A 14,251-nucleotide genomic window follows, 5' to 3' on the forward strand; every position below is an offset into this window, starting at 1 on the left:
CTTTGTAGTATAGTTTAAGATCTGGCACTACACTCCAAAGTCCCCTTTGTGCCCATTTCTTTTCATTGTTTCTCTTGAGATTCTTGAATTTTTTTTCCTGCTTATGAAGCTTGTTATTTTTTCTGATTCTATGAAATACTTTGGTATGTTGGTATGATATTTAATGAGCAAATTAATTTAGAAAGTATTGTCAATTTTATTATATTGGCTTGTCCTACAAATTAATAATTAATATCTTTCCAATTATTTAGGTCTGCCTATTTCTGTAAACAGTTTTTTGCAGTTGTATTTATATAATACTTGTGTGTATCTTGGAAGGTAGACTCAAACATTCTATACATTTTATAATAAAATAATTTTAAGTGGAATTTCTCTCTCTTCTTGCAAGGTTTTAAGGGTATTATACAGAAATGTTGATTATTTTTGTGGATTTACCCGAAGAAATGAAAACAAGTATAACACAGAGGGCAACAGAATGCTGCATGGTAGGTGTAATCAGACTGTAACATGTAACAAATAAAAAACTTCGAAGAATAAAAGTAAAGGATATCATCAGGGATACGAATACTCAAAAAAGAAGATGATCTATACACATGGCAAGAGCAAGGGATAACAGGTGAATAGTCCAAGTACTCTTTCTCCCAATATCAGAAGAAAAAGAAAAAATGAAGTCCTCCAACTAGCATCAGGTTGACCTCCCGTGGGGAACTTACGGGAGGGACATGAACAGGATGGACTGCAATCTACAGCATTAGTGGGAATATCCAAATTTATGAGATCACATAGATTAATTTAATTACCTGAATAAATACCAGGAAAAGGTATTTTTGTTTTAAGCTACAAGCAGTATAGAGCCACTGGACGTTTTTGAATAGAGGAGTAACATGATCAGACTTGTAGATTAAGACTATATTGGTACCTATGTAAAGGATTAGTTAAAGAAAAAGAGAGAGAGAGAGAGAGATGGCAGGAAGACCAGTCAGAATGTTAATTACAAAATTCTAGGTCAAGTAATGAAGACTTACAGTGAAATGGTAGAAGGACAGAAAGTAGCATTAGATCTAAGCCTTAAAGGAAACTAAGAATTCTAAGACTGAGAGAGAAGAAAGGGATAAATGCAAGAAATATTGTGGAAGCAGAACTGTAAAGCAGAATTGATAGAATTTAGCAACTAACTAAATATGGTGGCTAGGGGAAATAAAAGAGTCAAAGATGACTCCAAGATGTAAAGCCTGGGTGATCAGAAGGATGGTATTACCCATCAATAGAAACAGGGAAGATAGGAGAAAGAACAAGTTTAGGAAGAGAGATCAGTTCCATTTTGCACATACTACATATTCAAACAAATATCCCAAGAGGTGGCTGAAGATGCAGAACTTGAGTTCTGAGAAAAGATTAGAGATAGAAGTAATAGATTTGAAAATCATCTACACAGAGATAATAATCAAACCCATGCAAGGAGATTAAATTGGTAACTGAGAAAATACAGGGAGAGAAGAGAACTGTCTTTGTCCCATCTAATTAGCTGCCAAATTGCCCAGATCATTTTGGTGAAAAATACTCCAACAAGGCTTCTTCCAGTGTTCAATGTAAATGACTCAAGTGTCTTTCTCTGGCAAGTTATATACCACAGCTTCACTTTTAACTAAACATAGCATAAACCCTAGATGTACCAAAATATTTACAGCTGCACTTTTTGTGATAACAAGGAATTTGAAATAAAGTAGATGCCCATCAATCAAAGAATGGTCAAACAAACTGTGGTACATGGATGTAATTGAATATTACTGTGCTGTAAGAAATTATATGTAATGAATACATAAAAGCATGGAAAGATCTATATGAACCAATGCAGAGTGAAATAAGCAGAGCCAAGAAAATAATATTCATGGTAACTACAACAATGTAAATGGAAAGAACAACTACACACTAAAAAATCAAAAGTAAATGTAACAAAATTATAAAAATCAAGCAGGACTGGAATGAAAAGATATGAGAAGATACCACCAACCCATCCCTTTGAGGAGGTACAAGGTGCATGGGGGTTTTCATTTTTCAACAAAACAATATCAATGGATCATGCTGGGTTTGTTTTTTCCTTTTTTAAAAAATGCTATTTCAAATTAGAAGAGCATGGAATTGTTGTTGTTGTTGTTCAGGAGTTTCAGTCATGTCCAACTCTTTGTGACCCCATTTGGGGGATTTTTTTTTTTTGGTACAGATACTATAGTGGTTTGCCATTTCCTTCTTTAGCTCATTTTACAGATGAGGAACCTGAGACAAGGTTAAGTGACTTGCCCAGGGTCACACATTTAGTAAGTGTCTGAGGCCAGATTTAAACTCAGGTCTTCCTGACTCCAGATCCAGCATCCTATCCATTGCAACACCTAGTTGTCCTATATGGAATAATTTACCTGTCAGTTTTATAGATAAGGGAAGAATTTATGACTAAACAAGAGACAGAGTGCACTTCAGGATATAAAATGGATAATTTTGATATCAAATTTAAAAGGCTTTGTACAAACAAAACCAATGATCAGAAGGAAAACAATAAATTAGGATACAATTTTTACAGCAAGTCTCTCTGATAAAGGCCTTATTTCTCAAATACATAGGGAACTGAGTAGAATTTGTAATACAAGTCATTCTCCAATTGATAAATGGTCAAAGGATATGAACAGGCAGTTTTCAGAAGAAACCAAAGCTAACTATAGTTACATGAAAAACTACTCTAAGTCACTCTTGATTAGAGAAATGCAAATTAAAACAACTCTGAGATACCACTTCACACCTATCAAATTGGCTAAGATAACAGTAAAGGAAAAATGATAAATGCTAGAGGGGATGTGGAAAAACAGGGACACTAATGCACTGCTGGTGGAGTTGTGAACTGATCTAACCATTTTGGAGAGCAATTTGGAACTATGCCCAAAGGGCTACAAAACTATGCATACCCTTTGACCTAGCAATAACACTACTGGGTCTGTACCAAAGATCAAAGAAAAAAGGAAAAGGACCTATATGTACAAAAATATTTATAGCAGCTCTTTTCTGGGGGGTAAAGAATGGAAATTGATGGGATGCCCATCAATTGGGGAATGGCCAAACAAGTTCTGGTATATGATTATAATGGAATACTATTGTGCTATGAGAAATGACAAGCAGGATGATTTCAGAAAAACCTGGGAAGACTTACATGAACTGATGTAAAGTGAAATAAGCAGAATCAGGAAAACATTGTACATAGTAATAGCAACATTGTACAATGATCAACTGTGAATGACTTAGCTCTTCTCAGTATACAAAGACACAAGATAATTCCAAAGGACTTATGATGAAAATGCTATCCACCTCCAAAGAACTAATGGAATCTGCATGCAGATTGAAGCATTTTTTTAACTTTATTTTTCTTTATTTTTGGGGGGGGGTCTGTGTTTTGCAACATGGCTAATATGGCTAATAATAATTATACATAACTCCACATATATAATCTACATCAAACTGTTTGCCTTTTTAAGAAGGGGGAGAGAAGGGAAGAAGGGAGAGAATATGGAACTCAAAATTTTTAAAAATGAATGTTAAAAATATTTGTTTACATGTAATTGAGAAAAATAAAAATTAAATGTAAAAAAGTAAAAAAAAATACTATTTTTTATTTGTGATGGCTCTCTGAGAGTGAGAAGGAAAGGGATACTTGGGATAATTATGATGATATAAGAAACAGAAGACATCAATAAAAACTCATAAAAAAAAGCATAGCTTAGGACCATGTGTGATTTAAATCAGCAAGGCAAATTATAACGGGCCCCTAAAGATGTGTTTAATGATTAAGCTACTTGTGATAATATACTTTAATTACATAAAGCCAAATTATAAACTGTTATATCTTAGGTTTTTGATTCTTCACTTATTTCTATTAATATTTTGTTTGGTTCTCTAATCATCAATTCAGACTAATTTTAGTTTTAATAAAAATTTGTTTAAAAAAATTATAATGGGTCCACGCTTGAAAGAAACCAAGCTATGAGAGGGTAACATTTTAGATAAAAACTGAAAATATAACTCTCAGCATTGGTACTACATATATATTTCTTGTTACAAGACAATTCAGCATAAGGAATTTACCTAAAAGTGATCCTAACTTTACCTAAGAGATATGTTTCTGAAAAGTTGAATGCAAATTAAAGTTCTATAAACTGAATTTTATTTTATGACTGACATATTATAGCTGCTTAATAATAATTGCTAACATTAAATAGCACTTTTAAGGTTTGCAAAGTACTTAACATCTCATTAGAGTTTCACAGCTTTGCATAGTAGGTATATTTATATTTATTTCTGATTGATCTTCAGTTAGGAACTTGTAGCAAGATGCTTGATACCTGGGGCTTAGGTTGTGGTAATAACTTTTAACACTTTAGCATTAAGTCCCTCTATTTTAATTATAAAAGAATAATTTATAAATTTCAATACATTTTAATACATTAAAAGGGTTGCTAAGTGAAGCCATTTGTATAACAACAAAACAAAATCAATGCATCTATTTAATGGAATCTGCCCCTTTGCCAGCACAGGAATGCCCAGCCATTAGGAGTTTGGTTTAGAGCCCACATTACCTGGGAACTACCGCCCTCGGAACTACTGCCATGAATGGAGGCTGCTTATGTTCTGCCCTGTGCCACCAAAACCCACAGCATTGTATCCCCTAAAAGGATACCAGGGTAACTGTCCCAGCATGCTCCCCTCCCCTATCCATTTACTGGAATAGGAGAATGGAGTTCTTGCTCTATGCCCCTCTCAGGAAGTAGATTTAAGGGTCTCCTCACCCAGAAACCTACTGCCGTGTGAACCTGCAGTGCCCCACTTCTCCAAACATGTACAAGCAACAACATATCAGTACTCTGAAACCATTAAGCATAAAGTCTCCAGGTTTTGTTTTACCAAAACCTAAGCCGCAGGTATCAAGCTTCTTGCTGCAAGTTCCTTTCTCAGGATTAAAACTAATCCAAGGAGCCAAGACGCACGTGCATCTTCTAGGTGTGTATCAATCCCCGTAATTTTTAAAATGAAGCAAAGAAACCAGCTCTAGGTCTAAGTTTAGTAAGGCCCCAAGGCATTCGCTTTCAGAAACACTAGAACCTTTTCAGTTTCAACCCCTTCTTTCCCAGTGTGTGAGAGAATACAGTCTGCCATCACAGGACCGTGGAGAATGGGAACCTCAATTAACTGGTACTTAGCCAATCTAGGAAATTTCCACCAGCTCCTTCCTTAATCCCAATGATTCAGAGTTGCTATCTGCTGAGGAGAAAACCTCTTTTCCCTACTCATGCTCCCTCATCTCATCCTCAACCTCCTCTGCTCTCCCCCTCACTGTGTCCTTCACTACAACCTACTCTATCATTCTCATACTTCTCTTTCTCCTAGACCTCTTCTCACATTCTTATTCTTCTTGCACCCACAAGAACCAGGCAGGATTCCTCTAGAAGGCAATGCATTCCTGGCCACCCTTTGCAGTCATGACTGCTACCTTTCTTCATGCCCTGAGAATAGACATACTCTTTGCTACCACTTCAGACCATCCATTTGCCTCTATTACAATGTAACCTCTTCTTTGAAGTTCAATTTATCTACCTATATTACCCCCATGTAGAACCTTGCTACAATAATCTACTGACCTGTATATCTCCAGCCTGAATCTCTCTTCTCAACTCTAATCCTTAATCACCAACTGCCTGTTGGACAGCTCTAACTAGATTTTCCATTAGAATCTCAAACAGAACTTATTATATTCTCCCCTAAATCTACTCCCCTTTTTCTGTTGCAAGTGCTAACATCCCATCCCATCTCATCACATAGGTTTGGAACCATGGAGTCTTTTTTGTGTCTTCCCTTTCCTTTTCATTCTATCTCCACAACATTTCTCAAATCTGTACTGTTCTCTCTACTCACACACCCACTACTCTAATTCAGGCCCTAAACCACTTCCATCCCTAGCCTTTTTCAATTTCCTCTCCCCCTCCAATGCATCATCCACATCACCACCAAATTCATATTCCTAAAACACAAGTCTCTGACCATGTCACTCCCTTGCTCAAAAATCACCTATGGCTCCTCAGTCTAACATTTAAAATCCTTCACATTCTGGTTCCTACCTACCTTTCCAAACTTATATCATATTAATCTTCTTCACAAATTCTAAGTTCTAGCCAAACTGCCTACTATATGTTTTCTGAATTCTACATTCCATTTCCTGATTAGAATTCCATTCCTTCCACACCTCTACCTCTTAAAATCCCTAGTTTCCTCTTCCTCTTCAAAGCCTTCCTGATTGTTGGTGCTCTCTCACCCTCCTCAATTTACCTTTTATGATATTTATTTATGTATAAGATGTATCCCCACCCAATTTTTTTTGTCTTTGTATCCTCAGAACCTAATCCAACACCTCGCAGACAATAAGCATTTCATAAATTTTTAATTGAATTTGTTGTTGTTTAGTCATTTTCAGTCACATCCAACTCTCCCCAGACCTCTTGTGGTTTTTTTTGGAGGGGGAGGGTTTCTTGGCAAAGATGCTAGAGTGGTTTGCCATGTCCTTCTCCAACTCATTTTACAGATAAGGAAACTGAGGCAAATGGGGTTAAGTGGCTTGCCCTGGTTCACACAGCTAGTAAATATCTGAGGCCAGATTTGAACTCTGCTATTCCTGACTCCAGGCCCACCACCAGCTGTCCTATTTAATTGAACTGGATATTTGTGTTTTCATATTTGGTTTTCTGAAAGTAAGGCATACCCACAAATGCAAGTATGACGTAAATAAAGACTGGCAGCAGGTACCAAGAGCTCGGGAGAGTTGAAATCAAAAGGCTTAGGCTTTGAGTTCTAGCTCCTCTTAATAGCTATGTGATCACAGGGAAATCACAACCGGTCGAGGCCTGAATTTCAATCAACCAACAAGTATTTATGAGGTACCTCCCATGTGCCAAGCATTGTACAGGTATTAGGTAGCTCATCTTTAAAATAGGGATATTAGCACCATTTCTGTCATAAGGCTGTTGTAAACTATTGCAATGAAAAGAGCTATATAATTTGAGCTATTATTATTCATTACCTGACAATTATTATGAATTACGAATTTTCCAGATCCACTTAGTCTCTCCACAAGTGCAGTCTAAGGGGATGGGAGTGGAGGAAACCACATGTGGCCTTCTAGGTCCTTTGGTGTGGCTTTTTGACTGAGTCCAAATTTTACAGAACAAATCCTTTAATTAAGGGGATTTGTTCTGTCAAGTTTGGATTCAAAAGGCCACACTTGAAGACCCAGAGGGCCACATGTGGCCTTGAGGCTACAGGTCCCCACCCTGGTCTAAGCATGAATGAACTAATAGGACTATCACAGAGTATTTTTTCCCCTAACCAGTTAGGGAAAGAGAGAAAGAAGATAGCAGTATTCATTTCAAGATCCCCTTGCATACTACAGCAATTTACTATCGTCATCATTGCTATCAAGACAGATAAGTCTCTCTCCATCTTAAACTTGGGCTTCTCCAATAATCATCACTACAGTTAAAAAAAAACCCTAAAGTAACATTGCAACTAATAGCATATGTCTTGCTTCCACTGCACTCACCAGGAGAGATCAGCTGTTTTTGTCCTTGGTCTTATAAAATATATTTAACTATAAAATTTTGAATTTTACATATTTATGAAGAAAAGCAAGCTATGCATAAAAGAATCACTGTTTCACAGAAAATCCTTTTTTTGTTTTCTATATACAAAAGTGTTCATTTTAATTAGGCTTTAAGTTCAATTTTAAAACAATTTTTTAAAATTATTATAAGACTAAATGAACAGATTTCATGTACTGAAGCATACTTGTGTTTATTTGGGTTCAGCGATGATGATACAAATGTAAACTGAAAAGACTTAAACTTTGAAAATATTATGAAAATTTGCTTGGCCAATAAAACACTATCTGGGTCATAAGTTTAATTTTAATTGAGTTGATATGCAAACTACCACCGACAATTCTTCAGCATGAACCCATGCAAGTTGCCAGAGTCAAAATGTTTTCCTCTTGTTCTCAAGGCCCAAAACAATATGACATTTTAAAGATCAGTTACTCAGGTTCTATGTCACTTTCAGTTTAAAACTAATAAAGTGGAAAAGATTCCATGATTAAATGAAAGATGACATAGAATTTGAATATGAAATAACTTTACTTAGAATGGACCTAACTGCCTAAAATTCAGCATAAGATGGTAAATTTAGAATGCCAAAAGTGAAATGCTAAATTTAGTCTGAAGAAAAAGAGTTTAGGAAAAAGACATCATATTATGAAAGAAATTACAATCAACCCAAATTAATTCAGTTAGCCAACCATAAAATCCCATGAAACTTCTATGAGATCATTTGAAAAAAGTTCAATCTAGACTTATGGTAAAGGTTACTTCTCAAATGAGATGACTGAACAATTAAAGAAGCCATATTATAGATCTCTCTTTTTTTTAAAAAAAGAGTAAATGTAACCAGTAATGTTCAACCCTTTGTTCCACAAACATAAGTGGTTCAACAGCAGCAACCTGTAACAATAAAATATTAGTGTTCCTACTGTGGCCAGAGGGGGAATGAAGGCAAAGACATTAAGCCAAAACTGACTTTTAATTAAGAGTTATAAAGCAAATTGGCTCAGTTTTAAAGCAGAAATGAGGGAGCATGACACTTTTTAAATCTGGCAGCATCTCATTCATTCTATTCAAAAGAATGAGGCAAAGGAAAAACACTAATCTTTAAGGGATGAAAGAACAGATAAATAGACTAGACAATTATGACTCCAGCACTGGCCCTATTCATTCAGATCGTGGCCACTCAATGTCTCTGTTACTCATTTTCCCTAGGTGTAAAATGGGGCTGATACTGTTTGCCTCGTTTCACCTGGAATTAGGTCTTTAGACTTCTTGTAGAAAAAGTTATATAATTATTGTCATCTATTAACTAACATGGTTCTTCTAAGTAAACATAAAATGGTACAAAACAGATGTCACTCCGTTTTTGAATGGAGTTTTGTTTTGTTTCAGTGTAGCACAGGAGGTCGTGATACCCAGTTTTTTTGGTGGTAAGGTTGGGTTTTTATTTGTTCATAACATGTTAACTAATCAGAAAGTTCTACCGTGTTTTCTGACCAGCACCTTTAAATTTTCTTTTACTTGTCACAGTCTTTTAATAGAAAGGCAAAATGGTAGACTGAGCACAGTACTGAAAGCCCCAACAACTGGCCCTAGCAAATTCATCCCACTAACTCCTGGAACTGTTGACTGACTCCATAGTTCAGTTTCCCATTTTGTAAAATGAAAGCAATAAAGTGGCTCCAAATCAGGAAAACTTGGGCTCAAGTGCTCCTCTCTGCCATATATTAGGCAATTCACTAAAACTACTTTGGTAGTTTCCTTACAGGTCTGGAAAAACACACACACACACACACACACACACACACACACACAGAAGATTTTACTAGCTCTCAAAAACTTATAAACCTTCTCTTGCAGACTCCCTTAGACTATTAATCAATGAGATGAAAGTGTTCTTTACCACAGGTATTAGGTTCCTCAGATATGGTCGATAAATGAGTAAGAGGCAATATTGCAGAGTGGGAGATTCAGCCTTGAAGCCAGAACAACCTGATTTCAAGTCCCACCTCTGACATATACAGCCAGTATAAGCACAGGCAAATCACTTAATCTCTCAACACTGTAGGACAAAAGTGCCAAACACTTCTCAGTTGGCAATAAATCAGATTAACATGCAATTGGGAAATAAATAAAATAAAATAAAAATATGATGGAACATAGATGATGTTAATATATAGCTTTTTAACTCAAGCACAGGGATCCTTACGTGTGGTTTAGTACCCTCTCTTTCTATTTGAGTTTGACACCCCTGCTCTCACACTTTTCTAAGACTATAAAACTTCAGAGAAGGTGCCAACCAGCATTAGTAGAGTTTCCTCATGAGCATTTCCTTGAAACCAATGAAATCACAGGCCCAATCTATGAATGAGTGATAAATATCACATTCTAAAAACCCTTTATTTGCAATGTAGATCAACATATCTGTAAAAGGGTCTGTACTTTCACATCTGCACCCCAAGGTTCACAGTGCAGCAAGGAGTATCATCAGTACTTAACATGTAAACAGCATTTACTAATGGAGACATAGAAACACATATGTACTCACAGGTGAGTCCTGGCAGAGGCTGACCTTTGGATTTCTCACTAGCAGAAGAATATTTTTTAAATTATCAAAGAAAACTTTAGATTCCACTCTTTTACAGAGGGAGGGTAAGAGAAAGGAAAAAAATGATTTTTTTTAGCTCTCATATGAAACAAATAAGGAAGATAAAAGATTTAGCTGAAATACAACTGGACTATAATGCTATTTCCCACAATTTTCCATCTCCTTAACCAGGCCCAACATTTAGATATTCTATTTGAAATTTATTCCACTTTTATATCTATGTAACTACTGAAGTTATTCTCCCATAGTCTACTCATTTTTTTCCTTTTACAAGATTATCATACACATATTTCCCAATAAAGAGAAGCAAAATCTTCAAACAATACTATATACAAAGCTTTTCAAGTCATACAGAAAAATAATACCATAAGAAGCCATTCACAAAAATCATTTTTTCCATAGTCATTACTCTCCTCCACTGGTATCTATCTATCCATGCACTGTCAGAAGATGAAAGCCCCCAACATGTGTTCTACAGGAAGTTATAAACAGGAGAACCAAAGAAGGAGAGGACATTTTTGGAGGAAGCATACCCCTACCCTCACCAAAGATGAAAAAGGAAATTTCCATACTTTTCCAATATGGTTACAAATGGACAAAATAAACCTCTTTTTAAAGCACTTTGGGAACAACTATCCTAATGACATCCTAAGTTGTCTTTAAAATATTTTCCTCAAAATGGCATTTAGAAAATTCATTTTGATTATCTTTTGTTTTTACATCACCTTCATTTCCGAATGCATCCCACCCTCTTTCCCTACCTAGCCCGCCATTTCTGGAAACAAAGACGAAAAAAAAATCAGTTAAGCAAAACTAGCAACATCAGCCCAGTCTGATAGCATAACCAATGTTCAACATCCATAGTCCCCCACCTCTTTAAAGAAAGACCTCCTCCTCTCTTTCTTTGGGGCTCAGAAATAGCAATATTATTCTTGAAGTAACCTGGGAGTTGCCAATCTTAATGAAATTCACATTTGATCTTTGGACACGGTAATGAACCTTCAAGCAACGTCTTCCAACCTCCTCCCCCTAAACACAGCACCTCTGGCCCAAGCCTATCGAACACACACCAACACAGGATTCTCCTGTCAAGGAATTTCTGTCAACAGTCTGACTTTCGGCAGACGGGCGGACTACAGCATCAGCCAAGCTCTGGGTCTAAAGCTAAGGGGCCCGAGATGCCCCGCACAGTGACCAGTCCGGGGCATCCGGGGTCACAGAGACCAACGGGCTGACACCGAGGATGACGCAGGCCCCTTCGCCCGGAGGAGAAGCAGAGCTTGGGCAGCCGCTCCTCACCCGCGGCCTCAGTCACCCCCTTCCCCCCCCCGTTTCCCCTTCCAGCCCCCACCCCCAGATGCTCCCCCCACCCGAGCTCCTCGCGCAAGGAAGGGCCGCGGGCTCCCATTGGTGAGAGCCGCGCCACCTCCCGGGCCCCGGCTCTCCGCCATTGGACAGCGCCAAGCTCATTCAGAAGGTGCCCCGGGCCCCCGCACCGAGGCTGGCGAGCCGGCAGGCCGGCCGGCGACCCTGCGGAGCGGCTGGGGAGCGTAGGGGCGCGGGCCACGGCGGCCCGGGGAGGACGAGGGCTGGAGCCGGACAGCTTCCCAGGGCCCGGGGTTAGCATCCGTCCACCCACCCCGGGCGGCCCGCCCGACAGAGCGAGGCAGCGACGGCATCCAGCGATGCCGACACCCCGCGCCTCCGCCGTCCGCCCTCTACACGGCGGACACGCACACCCGCGCGCACACACGCACTCACACACACCCGCGATCGCACCACTCTTACACGGGTGGACGGTGGACGCAGTACAGTCCATCGCACCGGGAGAGGAAGGAGGCGAGCGCCCCTGGGTCCGCACAGATACATACACACACGCGGGCACACACGCACACGCGCGTACGCACATGCAACGCCTCGGAGCGGGGTGTGTGGTAGGGGTGAGATGGATGACACCGGCGATCCGAGCGTTTAAGGGGGGGAGCGCCCGGTACCGATGCCGGCGACGAGGACGAGGCAGGCGGCAGTGACTAGGCCGACCCCAGGGTGGTGGGGGCAGCAGCAAGCGCCCGGGAGGCCCCCCAGTCCCGCTTCCTCCCCGCAGCCCCGGCGCCGGGCCCCCCGGCAACCCACCTGCCGCGGCCGCCGACGATCCGCCCCGGGCGTCTGGTCCCGCGCCTCGGCTCCTCCTCCGCGACGCGTCAGCTCCAGCTCCCGGGCAGTCGCCGCCGCCGCCTGAGCGGCGGCCCGGCTTCCCCCCAGCGACAGGGGGAGGGGAGGGGGGCGCGGGAGGCCGAGGCTGCTGCGGCCGCCCGCGATCGGGGCCGAGGCGGCGGCGGCTCCCGCGGGGCTCGGGCCGCGCGTCCGGGGGTCCCGGCAGCCGCTAGTGCCCAGGGCTGGCTTCGGCCCCCTCGGCTCCCAGCCCTTTATACGGTGCGGCCCCTCCAGCGGCGGCTCCCCCACCCGTTCCCCCCCTCCCCCCACCCTCCCCCTCCCCTGCCGCCCTCCTTCTCCTCCTCCTCCTCCTCGGGGGCTCCTCCGGAGCTGCGGCTGCTTCCTGTGTGCAGCAGCCCTACAGTGCCTCCCGGGCCGCTGGGGGCAGGAGAGCTCGGTGGGAGGAGCACAGGGGGGTCTCGGGCTGGAGCCGGGCCGGGCTGGGGCCGGAGCCGGGGCTCAGGCTAGGGCTGGGCGGCTGCGGCTCCGCAGGCTGAGGGCGAGCTGGGCAGGCTGCCTCCGATGTCAAGGGGAGGAGCCTGCCTGTCGTGCCCCCGCCCCACGCCGCCTCCGGGGGCCTGGACGAGGTGTCCTCCTCCCAGGCTCTCCTCCTGCGGAAGGTGGTGTTGGGAGGCAGGGGGCGGGGGTTCGGGGGTGGAAGAGGGGGGAACTGCCTAGACAGTCCCGCCTCAACACCTCCGATTCCGCTAAGAAAGGAGGGAAAGCATCTTTCTCCTTCTGTTAGTGGTGCAGGAATAGGGGAAAGTCCACTGGACAGCCGGCTTGTTCCTGGTAGAATCGAATTTTTGCTGCCCTTACCAATTAAACTATTGAATAGAGCTTCTTTTTCTAAGACACACACACACACACACACACACACACACACACACACACACACACACACACACACACACACACACACACACATGCGTGTTCAGGGTCTAGTCAAGGCCAAGACTCCTGGGGGTTTGCAAGTTGATTCCACTTCTTTGGACTTGAGAAAGGTGAAAGGACAGACACCACGATTAATTTGACAAAATACCCCCTCCCTTCTTCCCCTTTCTTTACTAGGGTCACTCCAACCTTAAAAAAAAAACCCGAAGAACATTAAAAGTTTACAATCTAGAGGAACATTATCTCCTTTGCCCAAGACATCCTGGTTTGGAGCCTAACGATAAGTGTGGTTATTTATTTACACTGTTTTAGTAGCTTGGTTGGCAACATTTTAATTATTTTTTATTCTTCCAAGTAAAATACCTTTTAAACTTAGTAAAAAAAAAACTCTTAGAATAGACCATATGAGATCCTGGCTAAAGTAAAAATTATATCATTTTATTAACACTTAACGGTATCCACTAAAGTGCTGAAATAACATTTAAGTAATTCTCCCAGTTTTTGCAAGCTCTTAGCAGTCATTGAAGGTTTGACACAGCAACCCTACAGATGGGTCATCACCATTTTACAAAAGATTAAGAAAAAAAGGCAAAGTACAAAATCAGGAGTGAGACTGGGATAGAACTAAAATGTTTGTTCATATTGCCTTCTTGTCTACTCAGATCATGCTATTTTGCAACTGGCATGTATTTCTGAAAAAATCTCCAAAGGATATACAACAAGGAAAATGGGATGTGAAATGAAATAGAAGTCTGTTTCTTCAGTAAAGGAGGGAGTGACTCATTCTTACAGAGCCTAGTTAAGGAGTGGTTGAAGACATGATGGGGGGGAACCCTCTTATTTTGTCTTAGGG

At 41.0% G+C, this 14,251-nt stretch overlaps 1 protein-coding gene across 1 annotated transcript in view; it reads right to left on the minus strand.

The window, feature by feature from the left end:
- Positions 1-12,512, minus strand: part of AGPAT3 (1-acylglycerol-3-phosphate O-acyltransferase 3) — a 165,719-nt gene extending 153,207 nt beyond the window's left edge. Inside the window, exon 1 of the mRNA XM_020973855.2 lies at positions 12,424-12,512. The gene's annotated coding sequence lies outside the window, so the exon portion shown is untranslated. The remainder of the gene's footprint in view (positions 1-12,423) is intronic.
- Positions 12,513-14,251: the final 1,739 nt, after the last annotated feature.

This window comes from Phascolarctos cinereus, unplaced genomic scaffold (genome assembly GCF_003287225.1).
Source record: "Phascolarctos cinereus isolate Bilbo 61053 unplaced genomic scaffold, phaCin_HiC Scaffold_726;HRSCAF=1367, whole genome shotgun sequence".
In the NCBI taxonomy this organism is placed as follows: Eukaryota; Metazoa; Chordata; class Mammalia; order Diprotodontia; family Phascolarctidae; genus Phascolarctos; species Phascolarctos cinereus.